This window comes from Hyperolius riggenbachi, chromosome 12, assembly GCF_040937935.1.
Source record: "Hyperolius riggenbachi isolate aHypRig1 chromosome 12, aHypRig1.pri, whole genome shotgun sequence".
Lineage (NCBI taxonomy): Eukaryota > Metazoa > Chordata > Amphibia > Anura > Hyperoliidae > Hyperolius > Hyperolius riggenbachi.
In genome coordinates, this window is record NC_090657.1 from 237,156,407 (window position 1) to 237,181,447 (window position 25,041).

Sequence of the window (25,041 nt, forward strand, 5' to 3'; positions counted from 1 at the left end):
ACGGGTGTGAGGGCGGAGACACTGGGAGTTGCACCAGCATGGGGGCATTTTACACTTGGGAGGACAGCGCCAGGGGTTGATCGCGTATGTCAGTCATCACAATACACGCCGTTACCACTGCACACCTGATCAAGCACTTTCGACCGATATCTTCCAGCATATCCGATCGATGCATTAGACTGATTTCGGTCCAAAATTGATCGAATCATTGATTGGGTGCACATGTTGGGGCACTGATTTTATCAGATTCGATATAATTATCAAATCGGAAGGACGATTGCCCCACAAAATCGGTAGATGTTTGACCACCTCTACTCATTTTGGGGTTAACATGTTGCAAATGACCCCCGATTTACTTACTTTTGGCCAAAATAGGTAGATCGCACTGGATGGAAGATTTTACTTGATTGGCAGCAGGTCGGGAGGACGTCACTAGTGGCGTTCGATTTGTGATGACCAACATAGGCAGCGAAGCTTACACTCACCCGTCCTTGGTGCGGATCCTGTGTCTCCCCAACAGCTGCTCCTTCCTTGTTGTCAATCCCGAGTCCTGGGGTGCCTATGTGACATAACAAATGCTGAGAGGCCTAATACCAGAGGCCTCTAGTGGTCACATGAGGTACATGTCATGGTGTTTGGCTGCTATAGCATTTGTAACATCACACAGGTGCCCCGGGGCTCAACCACTGAGGACAAGTGAGTGTAAGCTCTGGCTACACTGCATGGCCTGGGAAAGGAAGAGGGGGGGGGGGGGGAGCAGTGGGAGACCTGGGGACCCAGCTGCAGTGCAAACTTTTAACAGAGTGTGGGAAGATTTGATCAGATAGATCCCTCTCTGACCAGAAACATACTGAGTACAGTGCCAGTAATTATATTATGCAGCAAACACACACAGAGCCTGTTTACAGCAGCAGCATTCTGATCATACAGACACAGTGTCACCTGCCTGTCAGATGTGAGCTGGTGCAGCCTAGAATCAGCAGGCCGACATCTCCACACAGACTTCCTGCAGCTCTCTCCTCACAGCTGCAGGCCCCGCCCACCAGTCTGACTTCCTGGAGCTCTCCTCAGAGCAGCAGCCCCCGCCCACCAGTCTGTCTTCCTGGAACTCTCCTCACAGCAGCAGGCCCCGCCCACCAGTCTGACTTCCTGGAGCTCTCCACAGAGCATCAGGCCCCGCCCACCAGTCTGACTTCCTGGAGCTCTCCACAGAGCAGCAGGCCCCGCCCACCAGTCTGACTTCCTGGAGCTCTCCACAGAGCAGCAGGCCCCGCCCACCAGTCTGTCTTCCTGGAGCTCTCCACAGAGCAGCAGGCCCCGCCCACCAGTCTGACTTCCTGGAGCTCTCCACAGAGTAGCACGCCCCGCCCACCAGTCTGACTTCCTGGAGCTCTCCACAGAGTAGCACGCCCCGCCCACCAGTCTGTCTTCCTGGAGCTCTCCACAGAGCAGCAGACCCCGCCCACCAGTCTGTCTTCCTGGAGCTCTCCTCACATCAGCACGCCCCGCCCACCAGTCTGACTTCATGGAGCTCTCCACAGAGTAGCAGGCCCCACCCACCAGTCTAACTTCCAGGAGCTCTCCACAGAGCAGCAGGCCCCACCCACCAGTCTAACTTCCTGGAGCTCTCCACAGAGTAGCACGCCCCGCCCACCAGTCTGTCTTCCTGGAGCTCTCCTCAGAGCAGCGCGCCCCGCCCACCAGTCTGTCTTCCTGGAGCTCTCCTCAGAGCAGCGCGCCCCGCCCACCAGTCTGCCTTCCTGGAGCTCTCCTCAGAGCAGCGCGCCCCGCCCACCAGTCTGTCTTCCTGGAGCTCTCCTCAGAGCAGCACACCCCGCCCACCAGTCTGTCTTCCTGGAGCTCTCCTCAGAGCAGCAGGCCCCGCCCACCAGTCTGTCTTCCTGCAGCTCTCCTCAGAGCAGCAGGCCCCGCCCACCAGTCTGTCTTCCTGCAGCTCTCCTCACAGCAGCACGCCCCGGCCACCAGTCTGTCTTCCTGGTGCTCTCCTCAGAGCAGCACGCCCCGCCCACCAGTCTGTCTTCCTGGAGCTCTCCTCACAGCAGCACGCCCCGCCCACCAGTCTGTCTTCCTGGAGCTCTCCTCAGAGCAGCACACCCCGCCCACCAGTCTGTCTTCCTGGAGCTCTCCTCACAGCAGCACGCCCCGCCCACCAGTCTGTCTTCCTGCAGCTCTCCTCAGAGCAGCAGGCCCCGCCCACCAGTCTGTCTTCCTGCAGCTCTCCTCACAGCAGCACGCCCCAGCCACCAGTCTGTCTTCCTGGTGCTCTCCTCAGAGCAGCACGCCCCGCCCACCAGTCTGTCTTCCTGCAGCTCTCCTCACAGCAGCACGCCCCGCCCACCAGTCTGTCTTCCTGCAGCTCTCCACAGAGCAGCAGACCCCGCCCACCAGTCTGTCTTCCTGGAGCTCTCCTCACAGCAGCACGCCCCGCCCACCAGTCTGTCTTCCTGGAGATCTCCTCAGAGCGGCAGGCCTCGCCCACCAGTCTGTCTTCCTGGAGCTCTCCAGAGTGGTAGGCCCGCCCACCAGTCTGTCTTCCTGCAGATCTCCTCCTCAGAGCCGCAGGCCCCGCCCACCAGTCTGTCTTCCTGGAGATCTCCACAGAGCAGTAGGCCAGAGTCCCCAACGGTCCCGTTTTCATCGGGACGGTCCCGATTTGAGGGGGGCCCTCCCACGCTGTCCCCCTTCTGTCCTGGCCGCTGGGCATGGGGGGGGGGGGGGAACTGATCGAGGCACCAGCCCTGGGGATGCCGTATGCTATGCGGGATGGGTGGCCGCTATTTCTCCCTCCCTATGTGCCCCCCAGTGTGTCCCCCCCCCCCCCCCCCCCGCCTGCAGAGAGTTAAATGTGCAGCGGAGCAGAGCGGGCTGTCATTAATCTTACCATTGCCTCTCTGTACCGGGATCTGGTCTTCTAGGCTTCCTGTGACGTCACAGGAAGCCGAGAAGACAAGATGAGATCCCAGGGCGGAGAGGCAATGGTAAGATTAATGACAGCCCGCTCTGCTCCGCTGCGCATTTAAAGAGAGTCTGAAGCGAGAATAAATCTCGCTTCAGACCTCATAGATAGCAGGGGCATGTGTGCCCCTGCTAAACCGCCGCTATAGCTCCGCTAAACGGGGGTCCCTTCACCCCCAAATCCCCTCCGTGCAGCCGGGGAGTGCTTCTGCATTGGGGCAGGGCTAACCGCCGCAGCCCTGCCCCACGTGCGTCTGTCAGTTGCGTACCTCCGCCTCTCCCCCGCCCCTCTCAGTCTTCCTTCACTTAGAGGCGGCGATGCGCGTCTGATAGATGCGACTAGAGGCAAGGCTGCAGCCGTTAGCCCTGCCTCTAGGAAGAGAAAATATACGGCCAACTTTGCGACCAAGTTTTGTGGGGGTGGGTTTGGGGGTGAAGGGACCCCCGTTTAGCCGCGTGATGGCGGCGGTTTAGCAGGGGCACACATGCCCCTGCTAACTATGAGCTCTGAAGCGAGATTTTTTCTCGCTTCAAAGTCTCTTTAACTCTCTGCAAGGGGGGGGGGGGGGCACAATAGGAGGGAGGGAGGGAGAAATAGTGGCCCTCCCTGCCTCCCTCCATTCTTCAGCTGGCGGCTCCATTAGCATGGCGACCTTGCGAGGAGTCTTGCGCAACTGCGCATGCATGGCCACTCCACGCACCCATCTTGGGCTATGATTACAGGAATACTTAAGTCTGCTAAATAAAATGACTTTTACTCACCCGGGGCTCCCCTCAGCCCCCTGCAGCTGAATGGTGCCCTCGCCATGTCCCTTCGATGCGGCTGGACTCGCCGGCGGCCGCAATAGCATTATAGAGGGCGCTATTGCGGACGGGGACGCAGATAATCAGCCGCGTTCCCAGCCTGTCGGCCGGTGACGGCCAAAACGGAAGTGGCCGCCGGCGAGTCCAGGCGCTTCGGAGAGACACAGCAAGGGCACCGTTCAGCTGCAGGGGGCTGAGGGGAGCCCCGAGTGAGTAAAAGTCATTTTTTTAGCAGACTTAAGTATTCCTTTAACCACCTTAGCGGTATGGACGAGCTCAGCTCGTCCATTACCGCCAGAGGGTGCCGCTCAGGCCCTGCTGGGCCGATTTTAATGAAATAAAGTGCAGCACATGCAGCCGGCACTTTGCCAGCCGCGTGTGCTGCCCGATCGCCGCCGCTCTGCGGCGATCCGCCGCGAGCAGCGGCGAAAGAGGGTCCCCCCAGCCGCCTGAGCCCTGCGCAGCCGGAACAAATAGTTCCGGCCAGCGCTAAGGGCTGGATCGGAGGCGGCTGACGTCAGGACGTCGGCTGACGTCCATGACGTCACTCCGCTCGTCGCCATGGCGACGAAGTAAGCAAAACACAGGCGGCCGCTCATTGCGGCCTTCCGTGTTACTTTTGGCCGCCGGAGGCGATCAGAAGAACGCCTCCGGAGCGCCCTCTAGTGGGCTTTCATGCAGCCAACTTTTAGTTGGCTGCATGAAATAGTTTTTTTTTATTTAAAAAAAACCCTCCCGCAGCCACCCTGGCGATCTTAATAGAACGCCAGGGTGGGGACACACAGTCCAAAACATGTTATCCATTTTACGCAGTACCTGATCGCCTAATTAAACATTTTTTGAATGTTTCTCCCTCCTGGAGTGCGCGCACTTCCCTTGAGCATGCATGCGTGGACATCCTGAACAAGTGGTCTAACCATCACACTTCACCCCTTGACAAAGTAGCTCTGATCTGATCCTTCCGTTTCCTGTTTCCAACACCATCTTCAAGGGCTGACTGTTCAGTTCCTGCCTAGAATGTATCCCACCACTTGACAGATGCCATGGTAACGACACAATTAGTGTGGATTCTTTTCGCCTGTCAGTGGTGCTGTGGCTGATCGCATATAAGACTAATATTTTACCAATAACAAGTAAAATTCTACATGAAGCAGAAAAATGGCCCTTTATTGTGCATCACTGCGTCATCCATCCTCCCGTGTCCTTAGAACAAGTGCAGGCCTCTTGGCAATACCCGTGTGATGTGTTTGTATGATGCATGTTGCCCACAGTGCCACCCTAGGAACTCTTTCACAGTGGGACGTTGCATTTGATGAGACGTTAAAGTCGCACAACGTGCCCCTAACGCAGCGCATGTAGGTTATGAAATTGGACGTTATTTCGCACTGCGTTGTGTCTCCTGGTGCACCGTTTTCGTCGCATACTGATGGAACGAAAACGGCGCATGCGTTACATTAAAAAAAAAAACATTACTGAGCATGTGCAACACACAACACAGCAAATGTATTGCTAAACGCACAGCATGCAGCACTTTCTAAATATTGCTACATGTTACACACAACGCAACGTGTGCACTGTGAGTGTCGCACAGACTTTGTATTGCTGTGCGTTACTCTGCGTTATAATTTTTTATAACGTGCGACTTTAACGTCCCACTGTGAAAGAGGTCTTATGGTGTAATATGTTATGCAAATTATATAAATAAGACCAATAAAAGTAGTACTCTCAAACCCGGGTTTCGGAAAGACAACCACAGTATATAACATTTGGGTGTGAAGTATCTGATCACACTTGTGGATGTACACGGCTTGAAATGTTTTGGTCACTCTCCTGAAAAAGGGTAGTTAGGGTCACCAAGGGGGAAGACCCGAACTGATAAACACCCATCTGGGGGGTCGTGACATAACTTGGCATGGTGGGTGACGCCTCACAAACTATATAACACTTTAAAGGACAACTTTAGTGAGAAGAATATGGAGGCGGGTTTGCATATTTATTTCACAATCACAAGAGAAACAGGCATGTTATATAGGCATGACAATAATGTTAGAAACACCTGATCTGCTGCATGCTTGTTCAGGGGCTATGGGTAAATGTATTAGAGGCAGAGGATCAGCAGGACAGCTAGGCAACTGGTATTGCTTAAAAGGAAATACATATGGCAGCCTCCATATACCGCTCACTTCAGTTCTCCTTTAAGTGGCAAGACAATATACTCTGTACAGCGCTGCGAAATATTTTGGCGCTATATAAATACTTAAAATAAATAAAGGAAATAAATATGTCAGCCTCTATATCCCTCTTGTTACAGTTCTCCTTTAAAAAGGTAAGATAAACATCTCTCACAATGTCACATAGTTAAAGTGTACCAGAGACGTCGCTAGCTACAGATTTGATACTTACCCGGCGCTTCCTCCTGCCCCATAAACACATCTGAGTCCCCTGCTGTCCTCCCACCAGTCTGCCAGTCCGTGTCTACTGCGCATGTGCCGGAGGGTCACACATGCACAGAAGATCCAGACTGGACCTGACTGAGCAAATTGCGGCTGAACGGCAGACCACAGGAGGACGGGGAGGGACTCAGGCGTGTTTATGGGGCGGGAGGAAGCCCCGGGTAAGTATTAACTCTGCAGCTAGCGACGGCTCTGGTTTACTTTAATTTACATTAAAGAGAGTCTGAAGCGAGATTAAATCAATGATTTTAACTTGTATTAATGTTAAGCACTATAGCTAGTGCTAAAACGCTGCATCCCTGCGGCAAAACGAGGGGTTTATACCCCCCAAATCCCCTGGTCTAATTGCGGCGAGCACTTCCTGAATGAGGCAGAGCTAATGGCTGTAGCTCCGCCTCTTCGTGCGTCAATCGCCGCCTCTCCCCACCTCTCTCAGTCTGCCTTCACAGAGAGGGGCGGGGAGAGGCGGAGATCCGCCGGCAATTGACGCGCATAGAGGCAGAGCGGCAGCTCAAAGTTTTGCCTCCATGAGCAGAAAAATCCACGAACAAGAAAGTCGTGGATTTTGCAGAGGGGATTTGGGGGTATAAACCCCTCGTCTTGCAGTGGAATAGCGGCGTTTTAGCACTAGCTATAGTGCTTAACATTAATACAAGTTAAAATCATTGATTTAATCTCGCTTCCGAATCTCTTTAAGGTGAAAGGGTAGTTTACTTGTAAAAAAAAAAAAAAACACAATAAAATAAAAACTTACCCTTTTCTTTTTTTTTTTTTACCCTAAACTATATGTTATCCTGAGGTAAAAGTCCTCTTACCTTTTAAACTGTTTTTAGGCGTTTTATACGTTTTGGGGCGCTCCCTTCCCTCCCAAACTTGATCTTGACGGGCAACACTAACAAAGTTTGCGTATGTTTTCCATGACAATGAAACATGGCCTAGGTTTCCATCTAGCCTCCCTTAGTATGGCTATATGCGGAGGATGGGAGGCGGCAAGACTCAGCTCCCTTCATGTGTCCCTATGGAAAGGAGGCCTGTGCTGCCATTTGGCTTCATTTTGCATGGCGCCATGTGGAGGGCGGGGCGTGGCCTACGCCACTTGCCACCTTTCCTGGGGGAGGGGCTGGTCACAGACAACCAAGCTCCTGAACAGCAGAAGCGGGAGTCTGGCACTAAAAATTAAAGTGAAAGTCTGAGCTGTGGGGCTTAATAGAAAAAAAGGCATTTATGTTACTTTTTATTAGTAATCATCTCTATTATTTATGAGATAGCTGGGAGAATGTAGGGAACATAAGAATAATTTGTGGAATTAAGCTTCAACAATATTTATTTGGGCCGCAGTCCCTGTGGTTACAGTTCCATTCTATAAGAGTCCCTTAATGCGGAAGCCCAGTTGTTCTATAAACAACTCGACAGGAGGTTCCATATTAATGATATTTCCAGCGCTCCCCTCTCAGTTGTTATAGCTACATCCTTGAGTTTACCACTGTTTGGTTTTTATTGTTGGTTTTACACGGCATTAATGTGTGCAATGCAGCCAGTCGTTACCATGCCCCCCTTTCATCCGTACAAAGCAATGCGTGTCTAATTGGAAAGCGGACACATAAAATGCAGATGTCCTGCCGCCAATAAAACATTAGGAACGGCCGCTTTCCAGGGAAGACTTTGACCCAAGAGCCGCCATGTTCCAAGTCTGAAAAAACCATCATGCGGTGTAAAAAGCCAGGTATCCGCTGCACGTTCGGGGAAACTCTATGTTTAGGAACTGAAACGCAAAACGGGCCAAAAAAAAAAAAATATTAGCAAGAGAGTTTGGTCTAAGGCCTACAGGAGGGTAACGGGACAAAGAAACCCCATGCTTCCCGCCAGTTGCAGAGCAGGCCTCGTAAAACTGTCATGGTTTGAAAAAGGGCGTGCTGAAATGGTGTGAAAAGACTGTACCTTTAAAGAACCGGGCTGCTGTTAAGAACATAAAAAAAATAAAAAGATATATGACTGCCTATATTTTTTCAATTAAACAAAGCACCGGCTGTATAAACCTGGATCAGATAGATATCAGATTTAGTTGCAAATTATCAGGGCCCCTGAAAAAGCCAGGGCCTTCTGGGGGGAAAGCAAAACAGGAACCAGAGCAGAAATGGTCACATCGGAGACGGAGGTGTGAAATGAAATGTGGAACAAATAGCGGTGAATTGCTTGTTGTCTGCCTTCGGCTTGAGCATGTTGGTGCCCCAGTGGTCTAATTGGCTATTGTATTTCCCAGAGGCCTTTGTGGAATGCAACGCCAAACCAAAAGCCTGTTTTCCAGATGTAGCCTCCAGCAGATGTGAATGAGTAAATCTCTGCAGATAAATTTACAGACTCCCCTGAGCTCCAAGTTATATAAAATGGATACTTCTCTTCATAAAACAAATAGTACACCTCTTGTGTTTGGAATAACTTTGTATTGGAAAGTGTTCTCCCGAAGTTGCCACTGAAAATGTGGCTCCCATCTTGTTTAACCCTTTGGTTGTACCAAGGTGTTAATGTTTATTTGCGGCTAATGGTTTGCAGACAGCTGGCAGCGTCTGGAAGGCCCCAGAGGGCATTTGTGAGAATAGTTTTGAGGAGGAAGGGGCGGAGTTCGGGTCCAGACGGTTAAAGTGAAGCTGGAACAAGGTGAGCATTGTCTTATCCTTAGCGACTTATGTGGTTTGTAAAAGGACAGGTCCGCCTTACCACATTGGCTAAGGTTACAACCAAAAATACCTTGCAGGCGCCGCTTCTACCCGATTGGCGGGTAAGACTGCGACCCCAAATTACAACCAAGAGTTGTGCAGTCACATACTTTCCAATAACAAATGTTTATTTGCAATTGTACTATATTTGTCCCCCTTAAAGAGAACCAGAGATGAAGCACCCTCTTGTATTTTACCTTATAAATCAGTGGAGACAGCAAACACCTAATCTCTCTTTGTTTCATTGTTCTCTGTTTAATCTGACTGTTCTCACCTCTGATAAGAATCCCCGACTGAGCACTCAGTCTAGCTTTGCTACGGAAAGATTATAGCTGAGTCTGTCTTCTCTGGTGTCTTTTCAAGCCCAAGCCTGCCCCCTTGTGGCTCTGCTATAATGACAAAGCCAGACTGACTGCTCAGTCCTGGATTCTTATCACAGCTAGTGAGGAATATAATAAACCTAAATATGGGTAAGAACAGGGGGAGGAGTCAGGAATAACAAACCTAGATACAGGTAAGAACAGGGGGAGGAGTCAGGTATATAGTAAACCTAGATACAGGTAAGAACAGGGAGAGGAGTCAGGAATAACATAAACCTAGGTACAGGTAAGAACAGGGGGAGGAGTCAGGTATATAGTAAACCAAGATACAGGTAAGAACAGGGGGAGGAGTCAGGTATATAATATACCTAGATACAGGTAAGAACAGGGGGAGGAGTCAGGTATATAGTAAACCTAGATACAGGTAAGAACAGGGAGAGGAGTCAGGTATATAGTAAACCTAGATACAGGTAAGAACAGGGGGAGGAGTCAGGTATATAGTAAACCTAGATACAGGTAAGAACAGGGGGAGGAGTCAGGTATATAGTAAACCTAGATACAGGTAAGAACAGGGGGAGGAGTCAGGTATATAGTAAACCTAGATACAGGTAAGAACAGGGGGAGGAGTCAGGTATATAGTAAACCTAGATACAGGTAAGAACAGGGGGAGGAGTCAGGTATATAGTAAACCTAGATACAGGTAAGAACAGGGGGAGGAGTCAGGTATATAGTAAACCTAGATACAGGTAAGAACAGGGGGAGGAGTCAGGTATATAGTAAACCTAGATACAGGTAAGAACAGGGGGAGGAGTCAGGTATATAGTAAACCTAGATACAGGTAAGAACAGGGGGAGGAGTCAGGTATATAGTAAACCTAGATACAGTTAAGAACAGGGGGAGGAGTCAGGTATATAGTAAACCTAGATACAGGTAAGAACAGGGGGAGGAGTCAGGTATATAGTAAACCTAGATACAGGTAAGAACAGGGGGAGGAGTCAGGTATATAGTAAACCTAGATACAGGTAAGAACAGGGGGAGGAGTCAGGTATATAGTAAACCTAGATACAGGTAAGAACAGGGGGAGGAGTCAGGTATATAGTAAACCTAGATACAGGTAAGAACAGGGGGAGGAGTCAGGTATATAGTAAACCTAGATACAGTTAAGAACAGGGGAGGAGTCAGGTATATAGTAAACCTAGATACAGGTAAGAACAGGGGAGGAGTCAGGTATATAGTAAACCTAGATACAGGTAAGAACAGGGGGAGGAGTCAGGTATATAGTAAACCTAGATACAGGTAAGAACAGGGGAGGAGTCAGGTATATAGTAAACCTAGATACAGGTAAGAACAGGGGGATGAGTCAGAAAGAATGTAAACCTAGGTACAGGTAAGAACAGGGGGAGGAGTCAGGTATATAGTAAACCTAGATACAGGTAAGAACAGGGGGAGGAGTCAGGTATAACAAACCTAGATACAGGTAAGAACAGGGGGAGGAGTCAGGTATATACTAAACCTAGATACAGGTAAGAACAGGGGGAGGAGTCAGTGATTTTGTAGCCAGTGCCCAATCCGAAGCAAATGTCGAGTGGGCGCTGAAATGACCCGTCAATACCTATATAAAGGGAAGGTGTAGGTATTGTAATGCCACTGGTAAGTTGAGAGCAGGGTGAGACGAATGACGGCTCTCCCTGCTGCCGCTGATGTTCCCGGCGGAGTTAAATACTATTCCCCCTCCGAGTCTCAGCAACTTGGAGGGAGAAGTAATTTGGGGTCCGGTGATCACCAGCACCTGAATTACTCATGTGTGGGCTGCGAACTACATCATTGCAGCTATAGGGGCGCCCAAATCAGACCTTACATGGCCGGGTCCATGCGCAGAGAAGACCCGCTTCCGAGGGAAGTCTCTGGATCCGTGCCGTGTTCTCCTTGCTGCCCGGGAATCTCCTGAAGATCGCCACTGCATTCATTCTTCTTCATTTTCTGCCATAAGAGTCGTATCATCTGCATATCTGAGGTAAAATAGATACGGTACATATAAATGTACCCAGTATCCCAGAGTAAAATGAACTGTAAATTATTTTTTTCCTATATTGCTGTCACAAGAGGTAGTGTAAATCTGACAAATCTGTCAGGTTTTGGACTAGTCCATCTCCTCATGAGGGATTTTCAGTTATTTCTATACCTACAAAATTACTTACAGAACTGACGTTGCTCAGTCCAACTGATAAATAATGTGCAAACAAGTAGGGAAGCTGCCTGACATATTTGTATTGCTCCTTTCCAGGGAATGCTTTTGTAAAAAAAAAAAAAAGTTAATATTGAGAATCTCTCGAGGAAATGGGCTAGACCAAAAAAAAAATAAAAACATTTCCAGACCTTTTGGCCACACCCACTTTTAAAACTTGGTCACGCCCAATCTGGAGACCTTATTCTCCTCCAACACAAGGTATTTAACCTCCCTGGCGGTAAGCCCGTGCTGAGCACGGGCTATGCCGCCGGAAGGCACCGCTCAGGCCCCGCTGAGCCGACTTGCATAATTTTTTTTTTTTTTTGCTACACGCAGCTAGCACTTTGCCGCTACCCGCCGATCCGTCGCGCCGCGCCCCCCCCCCCCCCCAGACCCCGTGCGCTGCCTGGCCAATCAGTGCCAGGCAGCGCTGTGGGGTGGATCGGAGTCCCCTATGATGTCACGATGGCGATGACATCAGTGACGTCATCCCACCCGGTCGCCATGGCGACGGGGTAAGCCCTCCAGGAACGGGATCTCCTGATCTCCGATCGTCGGAGGCGATTGGAGGGGCTGGGGGGATGCCGCTGAGCAGCTGCTATCATGTAGCGAGACCTTGTCTCGCTACATGAAAAAGAAAAAAAGAAAAGAAAAAAAAACGGATTTGCTGCCCCCTGGTGGATTTTTAACAAACCGCCAGGAGGGTTAAGCAGTGTGAGCTGACTTGGGCTATCTTGCTGACAGTTATGTAATATTTGGTGGGGGAATTTGTGGTTAAGTTTTGACACTTATCCACTGTATATATCTGTACCCCCGATGAAGCCCACTAATTGTGAAACATGTTGGATGTGTGTGTGTGTGTGCTGTTGAGGTCTTGCACTAACTCACCAATACAGTTAGCTTCCAATAGGACAGAGGAGGGAGGCTTTTTGAGGCAATGCAGTACATTGCGGCATATGTTGAGTAGCTAGCTGGGCTGCGGGCTAGCAAAAAAGGGCGCACAGGGATAGTGGACAAAAAGGGCGCCGCCATAGACTGCAATGCAAAATATCGGCTATTCGGCGCCCGACAGAAAAAAAGGGCGCACGAGAAATAGCGTTTTACAGGGATCGTGTTAACAAAAGGCTCCGTTTACAGGATAAAGTTTATAACAAATATCGTTTACAAGTTCGTTTTGACTTTGTATTATACTTATTTCTTCGTTTGTAAATTTCGCTTATATGAGTTTTAACTAGTTTTTTTCGTTTTAAAATTACGCTTACAACCTATTATAAATAAAATTTCGTTTACACTTCTTTTTGCATTTAAAAATCGTTTTCATATGTATAATGCTTAAATAACGTTTCTCAACCTGATTGTATTAGAAATACATCGCTTTTGGTATTAACTTTGTTTTTACATTTATAATGCGTTGATTATAGTTACTAAAATATTGTTTTAAATATTACTGTTATTTTAAGATTTCTAATGCATAAGTGATTTTAAGGTTAGGTTTAGGAACCAACAGGGGGGTCTTAGGTTTAGGCACCAACAGGGGGGTCTTAGGTTTAGGCACCAACAGGGGGGTCTTAGGTTTAGGCACCAACAGGGGGGTCTAGGGGTTAGAGATAGGTACAGGGAGGGTTAGGTATACTTATACACGTGTAAATAGCCTTTTTTTCTATAGACGCTATTTGACGTTTTATTTCAGAATTCGTTTACTGTTATAGACGGTATTTTGCCATTTCATTTCCGTTTATTTAACCTATTTAGCACTAAATTATCGTTTATAACATATTAAACGAAAATATGGTTTTGCATTCAAACGTACAATTTCGGCAACACCCCGCGCCCTTTTTTCCACGCGCCCTTTTTTGATAGACGCAGCTGGGCTGAGTTATATGACCAGGAAACCAGCTTTCAGCTTCCTCTCAGCCTAGGAAGGAGTTAGAACAGGGGTGTCAAACTTATAAAGTTCTCTGGTGTCTAGTGCCCCCCTTCCTTCCCTATACAGTTCCCTGGTGTGTAGCAGCCTCTCCCCTATACAGTTCCTTGGTGTCTAGTGGCTCCCCTCCTTCCCTTTTACAGTTACCTGGTGTCTAGTGGCCCCCTCTCCTTCCCCTTTACAGTTCCCTGGTGTCTAGTGCTTTTCCCTCTCCCTCTCCCATATGGCTTCCCTGGAGGTCTAGGGCTTCATCTCTAATATAGCTTCCCTGGTGGTCTAGACAGGGCCAAACATAATGCAAAGTGGGGAATCACTTGAGGGCCAATTTTATGGCTCTGGGGGCCAGATTTGGCCCGAGGGCCAGAGTTTGACATGTATAAGTGCCCTAAAGTGTCCTAACATACAGACTCTATTACAGGTTGTGTAGGGTGTGGTCACTAGTATTTATTTATGTTGTCATTTGCTCCTATTAAGATTTTATATGTAAACCAATAAAAGTTACATTTTAAAGGAAACCTTAAAGGATACCCGAGGTGACATGTGACATGATGAGATAGACATGTGTATGTACAGAGCCTAGCACAGAAATAACTAGGCTGTGTTCCTTTTTTTCTTTCTCTGCCTGAAAGAGTTAAACATCAGATATGTAAGTGGCTGACTCAGTCCTGACTCAGACAGGAAGTGACTACTGTGTGACCCTCACTAATAGGAAATTCCAACTATAAAACACTTTCCTAGCAGAAAATGGCTTCTGAGAGCAAGAAAGAGATAAAAAGGGGAATTTCTCATCAGTGAGGGTCACACTGTAGTCACTTCCGGTCTGAGTCAGGATTGAGTCAGCCACTTACATACCTGATATTTAACTCTTTCAGGCAGAGAAAGAAAAAAAAGGAACACAGCATAGTTATTTCTGTGCTAGGCACTGTACATACACATGTCTATCTCATCATGTCACATGTCACTTCGGGTATCCTTTAACTGAGAAGTATATGGATGTTTCCTTTTAAACAATACCAGTTGCCTGGCAGTCCTGCTGATCTATTTGGCTGCAGAAGTGGCTGAATCACACACCTGAAACAAGCATGCAGCTAATCCAGTCTGACTTCAGAGCACCTGATCTGCATGCTTGTTGAGGGGCTATGGCTAAAAGTATTAGAGACACAGGATCAGCAGGAGAGTCAGGAAACTGGTATTATTTTAAAAGGAAAAATTCATATCCTTCTCAGTTTAGGTTCCCTTTTAAATGTGTTGAGGGGCTTTTCCTATTGGAACAAGTAATTGTAATCTAGTTCAAAACCTGTCAGATCTGTCAGCTATTTACTACTTACTGTAAGTGACAGCAACATAGGAAAAAAGCAAATTATAGTGCATTTTACTCTGGGAGAAATGTATTTTTACATGTTTTATATGTATGCATTTTAAATGTTACTTTTGTTGCCATAGTCCTACTTTAAATGTAAACAATTGCAACTAGATAAGCATACCTTGGAGCAGGCAATGAGAGTGGCAGGTAGCTCCGGCGGTTTCCTGTGTGCGATGTCATCGCTGGCCGGCCGCCACCAGTGGCTCACACGCCATTGGCTGAGGGACGGAGGGTTCCACATGTAGCCAGCGCTATGCAAGAAATCAGGAATTTAATTTCCAGCAATGTCGGGCAGGAGGAAACGGGGACATTTTCACTTGCGGTTTATGAACATTATACACAGATCATACCTAAACCACAAAGAAATTGTTTAATATTGCTCTGGCTCTCCCGGGGAATCTCTGTGAGTCGGAATGTATGAAAGCCTCAACAGGGCCCAATTAGTGAGCGTTTACCGTGTGTTCCTCGACACTCAACACCTTGTAAACGGGATATTAATGTGGGCGGCGGGAGTTGCTGGGAACCGGATGAGAGACTCTAGCCAGGATTTCCAGCATGGTCTGAGATGATGATTATTATTCTAGTACTGGACAGATACTGGCAACTCATGACTTCCCAGATTCTGCAGCACTAAATGTCCCAATCTCAGAGCCGCTACGGGGAAAGAGGTGCGCAAGAAAATGCCTTCACAGAGCAATAGAGCAAGGAAGATTATTCCTATCAGCGTGAGATGGGGAAGAAGGCGGATTTATCTACAGTTGTGTTCAAAATTATTCAACCCCTATGTGAGAAAACGCGGAAAAGCCGCCACGGGTGCTCAGTGCAAGGCGGCTGATTCCGCGTCCAACGCGGCAGGTTGCGCGCGTGGGCCTGCATCTGCTAGCATGACTGAACGCGGAGAAACCGCCGCATGTCCTGAGAACAAGGCGGCGGATTCCGCGTCCGACGCGGCGGTTTGCACGCATAGGCCTACATCTGTCGGTATGGCTGAACGCGGAGAAACCGCCGCATGCTCTGATAGCGGTGCGGCTGGTTCCGCGTCCAGCACAGCGGATGGGTTACAACACATGTCTGGTGTGGCTGGGACTGATAGTCCACACAGGTTCAGAAGGACGTGCTTGCGCTGAGAGGCAGAGCTTTTATGACAGCCAGAAGGGAGTCAGCTGACCAAGCCGGTCAGCTGACAATTCTATCAGTTCTCATTGGTCCAGCACTTAGGGGATGCGCTGGAGAGCGCTATAGTATATATACTGGGTGCTGGTCATTTCTCTGGTGTCTGTCATTGCGATCACTACGTGAAAGCACTCAGACCTTTTTGTCAGAATCTGTGTTATTCTCTAGACCAGTTCCAGGGTGTTGATGATCATGGACCTCACACCCCAGACTAGGAATACTGTATTTCATCTGTGTTATGCTCTAGACCAGTTCCAGGGTGTTGATGGTCACGGACCTCACACCTCAGACTAGGAATACTGTATATTATCTGTGTTATCCTTCAGACTAGTTCCAGGGTGTTGATGACTACGGAACTCACACCCAAGACTAGGAATTAGCGTTACCATCTTGTCATATTTCAGACTAGTTCCGGGGTGTTGATGATCAAGGAGCTCACACCTAAGACTAGGCATTGTTTGATTATTTGTTATGACCTTCTGCTTTCCTGACCACTCTTCTGATCTCTGATTTGGTACTTCGCTATATCTGATTCTCCGTTGCCAAACCTTGCTTGCCTTAGGATTCCGAATCAGTCTCTTGTCTCTGTATCTGATCTGTCTGTCTGTCGCCGACCTGGCTTGTCCGACCTCGAGAACTATCTCCTCTGTTTAGAGATAGTTCACAGATCTGTCAGTGACACTCCACCATTGGTGTCACTCACGCTCTGGTCCTTCCCACTCTCCGCCTGACTCCTCCCCTTGGGGAACCTCAGGCCATTGGAGGGAGCCTGTTCTTTGGGCAGTATCTCTTACTGCCTTGCACCCTCTATACGGGTGCTCTCCTCAAAGTATTACTGTTGCACCAAACACTCATATTACTCAGGTGTCCAGAGGTTAGAGATATATCTGATTATCGGTGATACTGCAGATCATCAATAATCGGGTATATATCTGTATTCTCGGTGATACTGCAGATCACCGATAATCAGATCCTCTCTGTGTTACACCGATCGTTACAGAACGACAGACCAAATGCAAATGGACGCACTGGGCACACTTACCACTTCGGTGGATAACATCAACCAAGTGCTGGGTAGTCACCGGGCGTTAATTGACGCTTTGTCCGGGTCTATACAAACCCTCCAGACAGCTGTGGATGAAGTGCGATCTCCTCCTAGCACAGACATACGTATGCCTGTACCTGAAAATTTTTCTGGTCACAGATCTGACTTCCGAAATTTTAGGAGTAGAGTGTTATCATACTTTGAGTTGAGACCTAATTCTTCAGGAACTATGGCCCAAAGGGTTACATTTATTAAAACTTTGTTATCAGGTGATTCTCAGACCTGGGCGTACAGTCTGCCCGACGGAGACTTGGCCCTGACCTCTGTAGAGGAATTTTTTAAAGCCATGGCTATAATTTACGATGATCCAGACATTGCCTCGACTTCTGAACGGAACCTCAAACTGTTACGTCAAGGCAAGAGTCCGGTTGAAGAGTATGCTGCTGAATTTAGGAGGTGTTCAGTATCAGCCAGGTGGGATACCTTTGCCCTTTTAGATTGTTTATTATCAGGGTTGTCAGATGAGGTCTCTGATCTTATGTTAAGTCAGCCTGAACCTAAGTCCATCGATGAGGCCATTTCATCGGCCATCAGAATAGATCGCCTGGCTGCGCTATCAGAGACAGACCTGGGGTAGAAACTATGTGAGAATGGTATGCCACGCTGCGCCCCCTGTGACTCCACCTCCTCCCGTTTCGCCTCCACCTGAACCAATGCAGATTGGTCAGTCAAAATTGTCTCAAGTGGAGCGGAAACGCAGGATAGCAGAGCAGCTTTGTCTTTATTGTGCAGAGGGGGTCATAGAGTACAGAATTGCCCTAAGAAATCGGGAAACGCTACTGCTTAGGAGTAGTTGGGGGTAATACCCTAGGCGTGCAATTTTTACCCCTAGATGATAAACTGTTGCTTCTTCCTTGTACTATTTTATGGGAAGATAAATTTGAAGTCACTGAGGCCTTCATTGACTCAGGCTCAGCGGCTAATTTTATGGATTACGAATTTGCAAAAAAATTGCGTATTCCACTCACCCCGGTAAAACCACCTATTCAGGTTACGGCAGAGGTGGGAGTCACTATAGGGGTGCTATAGGGGTGCTGCATAGGGAGAACTTACATTTCTTTGTGTTACACATGACTACCTCCACGATCATTCTTGGCATGCCTTGGTTACAACTTCACTCCCCTCTGATTGATTGGGCCACTGGTCAGCTAACGAGCTGGTCGTCCCATTGCTTTCATCATTGTTTAGTGAAGGTAACCTTGGGCCAGACCAAGATTCACATGGAGGGAGTACCAGATCAGTATGCTGAATTCTCAGATGTGTTTTGTCCTAAATCAGCCGATAAACTTCCTCCACATCGCCCTTTCGATTGTCCCATCGATCTCCGGTCTGGTTGTATGCCCCCTAGAGGTCACCTCTACAATTTGTCTGGGCCGGAAAAGTTGGCCATGCAGGAATACATCCGCGAAAAACTTAGCTAAAGGGTTCATTCGCCCTTCCCGGTCACAGGCTGGAGCAGGTTTCTTTTTTGTAAAGAAAAAAGACGGAGGACTTCGGCCATGCATTGATTATCAGGGTCTGAATAAAATCACAGTAAAAAAAAAAAAAAAAAAAAAAAATCACTATCCATTACCTTTGATAGACTATTTATTTACTCAGGTCACTAATGCTAAGATTTTCTCAAAATTGGATTTGCGGGGTGCATACCACCTTCGTGCGGATCCGAGAGGGCGTTGAGTGGAAGACGGCCTTTAACACACCCGATGGGCATTACGAGTACCTGGTGATGCCCTTCGGGTTGTGTAACACTCCGGCCGTCTTTCAGGAACTCATTAATGAGGTGTTCAGGGAGGTTTTGGGTAAATTTGTCCTGGTATATCTAGATGATATACTAATCTTCTCAGCTAACCTCTCAGAGCACAGGGCTCATGTCAGATTTGTGCTGCACAAGCTAAGACAGAACATGCTTTATGCTAAGTTGGAGAAATGCATTTTTGAGGCAACATCTGTCGCCTTTCTGGGGTACATAATTTCTACCTCGGGCCTTTCTATGGACCCTGCCAAAGTCTCAGCTGTCCTGGAGTGGCCTCAGCCAGTAGGACTGAAGGCTCTCCAGAGATTCTTGGGGTTCGCAAATTACTATAGAAGGTTCATAAAGGGGTACTCCACAGTCATTGCACCCCTCACCAGTCTCACAAAGAAAGGGGCAGATACCAACCACTGGGGCCCCGAAACTCTGGCTGCTTTCTCCACTCTGAAATAATTGTTTTGTTCTGCACCCATTTTGAGACACCTCCTATCCCTTTAACGTAGAGGTGGATGCCTCAGAGGTCGGGGTGGGGGCTGTGCTGTCTCAGCGTTCTGGGTTGCAGGGAAGATTACACCCGTGTGCCTATTTTTCTCGTAGGTTTTCACCAGCAGAGAAAAACTACAATATAGGCAACAGGGAGCTCCTAGCCATTAAATTGGCCTTTGAAGAATGGCGTCATTGGCTAGAGGGAGCAGAACATACGATTACAGTTTACACTGATCACAAAAATTTGGAATACATTGAGGGGGCTAAGAGATTGAGTCCCCGTCAGGCTCGGTGGTCACTGTTTTTCTCGAGATTCAGATTTGTAATTACATATACCCCGGGTAGTAAAAACATTAAAGCAGATGCTTTATCCAGATGCTTTGAGCCAGAGACAGCACAGCCCTCAGACCCAGAGACTATTATCCCACAGAGAGTGGTATTGGCAGCCACAGAGACTTGGAAGAACTGGATGAAGACTTTAAGTCCCTTCCAGCAGGATGTCCCTGAGGGAAAGCCTGAAGGGGTCATGTTTGTACCATTGCCGTTTCGTCTCCAGATATTGCAGATGTTCCACTCTCACAAAAATGCTGGACATCCTGGGGCCTCCAGAACACAGGACCTTGTTGCTAGGTGTGCTTGGTGGCCTTCATTGGCAACTGACTGCAAGGAGTATGTGAGAGAATGTGCAGTGTGTGTGAAAAGCAAACCCTCCCGTCTGGCACCTGTGGGAACATTGCAGCCTTTGCCCACCCCGAGTGAACCATGGACCCACTTGTCCATGGATTTTGTGGGTGAGCTCCCGAGGTCTGAAGGCATGTCGGTCATTTGGGTGGTAGTAGACAGATTCAGTAAAATGGCCCATTTCATGCCCCTGAAAGGACTCCCCTCGGCCCAGGAGTTGGCCGATCTTTTCATCATGCACATTTTCCGGCTACATGGCATTCTGGAAAATATAGTGTCAGATCGGGGAGTCCAATTTATTTCTAAATTTTGGAGGGCATTCTGTCATCAATTGGGCATGGAACTGTCGTTTTCGTCGGGCTACCACCCACAGACCAATGGTCAGACCGAGAGAATTAATCAGTCACTAGAACAGTTTCTGAGGTGTTATGTTGCGGATGCGCAAAATAATTGGGTCAAGTTCTTGCCGTTCGCAGAATTTGCACACAATAATTTGAGAAGCTCTTCCTCTGGATTCTCTCCATTTCAGGTGGTAACTGGAAAGTTGCCTAAATTCTCCCCACTGCCAGTAGCTTCCACTCCGTTTCCAGCTTTGGAGGCTTGGCAAAAGTCATTTAAGAACATTTGGGGGATCGTGAGAAAGAATCTAGAGAAGGCCTTTCAGAGTCAGAAAGGTCAAGCTGACAAGAAACGCTCCATAGAGTGGAAGTTCCGGCCAGGAGACTTGGTCTGGGTGTCCACTCGTCATTTGACTTTAAAACAGCCTTCGCCCAAGTTAGGACCCAGATTTGTGGGTCCTTTCCCAGTAACCAGGAAAATCAACAATGTTACTTATGCCATTGATCTTCCTGCCAGCATGCGTGGTGTAAGATCGTTCCATGTATCCCTGCTTAAACCAGCAGTGCATGTAGATTCCACTCCTCCTCCCCCTGTGATGGTGAATGACCAACCTGAGTGTGAAGTGGAAAAGATTTTAGATTCACGTATTGTACAGAACTCAGTGCAGTATTTAGTTCACTGGAAGGGTTATGGCATTGAGGAAAGAACATGGGTACCTGATAGTCGCATGCATGCGGATAAATTAAAGAAGGAGTTCCACACCCTACATCCTGAGAAGCCGGGTAGGAGCTGCCCGGAGTCCACTCCTCGGGGGGGGGGGGGTGGGTACTGTGAGAAAACACGGAAAAGCCGCCGCGGGTGCTCAGAGCAAGGCGGCTGATTCCGCGTCCAACGCGGCAGGTTGCGCACGTGGGCATGCATCTGCTAGCATGACTGAATGCGGAGAAACCGCCGCATGTCCTGAGAACAAGGTGGCGGATTCCGCGTCTGACGCGGCGGTTTGCACGCATAGGCCTACATCTGTCGGTATGGTTGAACGCGGAGAAACCGCCGCATGCTCTGATAGCGGTGCGGCTGGTTCCGCGTCCAGCACAGCGGATGGGTTACAACACATGTCTGGTGTGGCTGGGACTGATAGTGCACACAGGTTCAGAAGGGCGCACGCTGAGAGGCAGAGCTTTTATGACAGCCAGAAGGGAGTCAGCTAACCAAGCCGGTCAGCTGATAATTCTATCAGTTCTCATTGGTCCAGCACTTAGGGGAGGCGCTGGAGAGCGCTATAGTATATATACTGGGTGCTGGTCATTTCTCTGGTGTCTGTCGTTGTGATCACTACGTGGAAGCACTCAGACCTTTTTGTCAGAATCTGTGTTATTCTCTAGACCAGTTCCAGGATGTTGATGATCACGGACCTCACACCCCAGACTAGGAATACTGTATATTATCTGTGTTATCCTTCAGACTAGTTCCAAGGTGTTGATGACTACGGAACTCACACCCAAGACTAGGAATTAGCGTTACCATCTTGTCATATTTCAGACTAGTTCCGGGGTGTTGATGATCAAGGAGCTCACACCTAAGACTAGGCATTGTTTGATTATTTGTTATAACCTTCTGCTTTCCTGACCACTCTTCTGATCTCTGATTTGGTACTTCGCTATATCTGATTCTCCGTTGCCAAACCTTGCTTGCCTTAGGATTCCGAATCAGTCTCTTGTCTCTATATCTGATCTGTCTGTCTGTTGCCGACCTGCCTTGTCCGACCTCGAGAACCATCTGCTCTGTTTAGAGATAGTTCACAGATCTGTCAGTGACACTCCACCATTGGTGTCACTCACACTCTGGTCCTTCCCACTCTCCGCCTGACTCCTCCCCTTGGGGAACCTCAGGCCATTGGAGGGAGCCTGTTCTTTGGGCAGTATCCCTTACTGCCTTGCACCCTCTATACTGGTGCTCTCCTCAAAGTATTACTGTTGCACCAGACACTCATATTACTCAGGTGTCCAGAGGATAGAGATATATCTGATTTTCGGTGATACTGCAGATCATCAATAATCGGGTATATATCTGTATTCTCGGTGATACTGCAGATCACCGATAATCAGATCCTCTCTGTGTTACACCGATCGTTACACCCTACTGAAATTGAGTGTTTAGGCCAGTTTGACATTGATTTTGATCATTTCAGTCATCTTGTTTACAATTAACAAAAGTTCACAAAAGTTTTGGGATAGTGTTCTGTGGACTGATGAAACAAAATTAGAACGGTTTGGGCCCATGGATCAACGCTATGTTTGAGGGAGGAAGAACAAGGCCTATGAAGAAAAGAACACCTTGCCTACTGTGAAGCATGGTGGGGGGTCAATCATGCTTTGGGGCTGTTTTGCTTCTGCAGGTACAGGGAAGCTTCAGCGTGTGCAAGGTACCATGAATTCTCTTCAGTACCAGGAGATATTGGATAAAAATGTGATGCAGTCCGTCACAAACCTGAGGCTTGGGAGACGTTGGACCTTTCAACAGGACAATGATCCCAAACATACCTCCAAGTCCACTAGAGCATGGTTGCAGATTAAAGGCTGGAACATTTTGGAGTGGCCATCGCAGTCACCAGACTTAAATCCGATTGAGAACCTCAGGTGGGACTTAAAGAAAGAAGTTGCAGCGTGCAAGCCTAAGAATGTGACTGAACTGGAGGCTTTTGCCCATGAAGAATGGGCTAAGATACCCGTAGATCACTGCAAGACACTTGTGTCAAGCTATGCTTCACGTGTAAAAGCGGTTATAACTGGAAAAGGATGTTGTACTAAGTACTAAGAATGAATGTCACTTGGGGGTGTTGAATAAAACTGATAATGATGTGAGCACAGAAAAGACATTTGTGGTTATTTCATTATAAATGTTATATTTGTCTGACTTACAAGTGCCTCTTTGATTTTATTGTAAACAAGATGACTGAAATGATCATAATCAATGTCAAACTGGCCAAAACAATTCATTTCAGTGGGAGTTGAATAATTTTGAACACAACTGTATATTGGAAGCCCCTACCTATCTAACTTATACTGGTGGTAACTATATGGCTGCCCTATACTGGAGGCACCTACCCCACTAACCTATACTGGTGGCAACTATACAGGCTACCCTATACTGGAGGCACCTAACCCGCTAACCTATACTGGGGCAACTATGCCAGGCTACGTATACTGGGGGGGGGGGGACCTATAGCTGCGTGCACCTATGCCTGGCTCCACGGGGGGCCAGGTTCACCCTCGCCCTGGGTGCAATTTAGCCTAGAAACTGCCTTGGTATGGCCTCCCTAATTTTCCGACATGTAAGATAGCTTACCGATACAATGCAATGTTCATCGTCTTCCTCTGTAAGAAGTCACAACTATCTTTTGGCTTCACCTCTACCCGGAGAAAAATGAAATTTTAGAAGCTCAATAAGAAGTATCCTTTGTGCACATGCCTAAAAGCCATTAAAAAGCAATTGTGAATGTTGTGCCAAAAAAATGAACATTAAACTAGATTAGAAAACAACAGTGGCAGGAGAATCAAATGGCTTTTTGGCTCGCGGAGCGCCCTGCACCGTGCCGGAGGAAAATACACTGATACGCGATATCACGCAGGCAGCATCATTTCCTTACAAGACGCGGATATAGAGATTTTCCACAGCGCAGGGATGGCGGAGGGGGGGGGGGCGGGGCGGTCATATTATTATCAGTTAGCGCACGTCTGTTTTGTAGCCAGGGATTGACAAATATCACGCGGCTCTGCAACACGGCTACAGGCAATAAAACGCGTGTCTCTCTAGATTTACACCTTCCAGGGTTTCTGGAACTCTCGCACCTTTTACTGTGTTTTATTAGCTTTCTTTTTTTGTTTTGCTTTTTTTTTACCTTCTCACATTCATAGCAGACGCTGCTGTGACGGAAGTGGATAAAACAGGTTGAAAATAGGATTCCTCCTTCCTGGTAAGAGTGGATATTGTAGAGCTGCGAAATAACCTAAACCGAGGTCTATAGAGAGGGAGAGATAGAGGGAGAGGTGGAGAGACAGAGAGAGGGCTTCCGCATAGAGAGGGAGAGATAGAGGGAGAGACAGAGAGAGTGCTTCCGCATAGAGAGGGAGAGATAGAGGGAGAGACAGAGAGAGGGCTTCCGCATAGAGAGGGAGAGACAGAGAGAGGGCTTCCGCATAGAGAGGGAGAGATGGAGAGAGAGAGAGGGCTTCCGCATAGAGAGGGAGAGATAGAGGGAGAGACAGAGAGAGGGCTTCCGCATAGAGAGGGAGAGATAGAGGGAGAGACAGAGAGAGTGCTTCCGCATAGAGAGGGAGAGATAGAGGGAGAGACAGAGAGAGGGCTTCCGCATAGAGATGGAGAGACAGAGAGAGGGCTTCCGCATAGAGAGGGAGAGATGGAGAGACAGAGAGAGGGCTTCCGCATAGAGAGGGAGAGATAGAGGGAGAGACAGAGAGAGGGCTTCCGCATAGAGAGGGAGAGGTGGAGAGAGGGCTTCCGCATAGAGAGGGAGAGATAGAGGGAGAGACAGAGAGAGGGCTTCCGCATAGAGAGGGAGAGATAGAGGGAGAGACAGAGAGAGTGCTTCCGCATAGAGAGGGAGAGATAGAGGGAGAGACAGAGAGAGGGCTTCCGCATAGAGAGGGAGAGATGGAGAGACAGAGAGAGGGCTTCCGCATAGAGAGGGAGAGATAGAGGGAGAGAC

At 48.4% G+C, this 25,041-nt stretch overlaps 1 protein-coding gene across 3 annotated transcripts in view; it reads right to left on the reverse strand.

The window, feature by feature from the left end:
* COX10 (cytochrome c oxidase assembly factor heme A:farnesyltransferase COX10) overlaps positions 1–25,041 on the reverse strand; it is a 1,230,266-nt gene that overhangs the window by 1,140,316 nt on the left and 64,909 nt on the right. The window contains exon 1 of one of the 3 annotated variants that reach the window (XM_068263381.1): positions 947–1,014. The exons of the other annotated variants lie outside the window; for them this stretch is intronic. The gene's annotated coding sequence lies outside the window, so the exon portion shown is untranslated. Of the gene's footprint in view, positions 1–946; positions 1,015–25,041 lie in introns of those variants that run through there. 3 annotated transcript variants of the gene reach the window in all.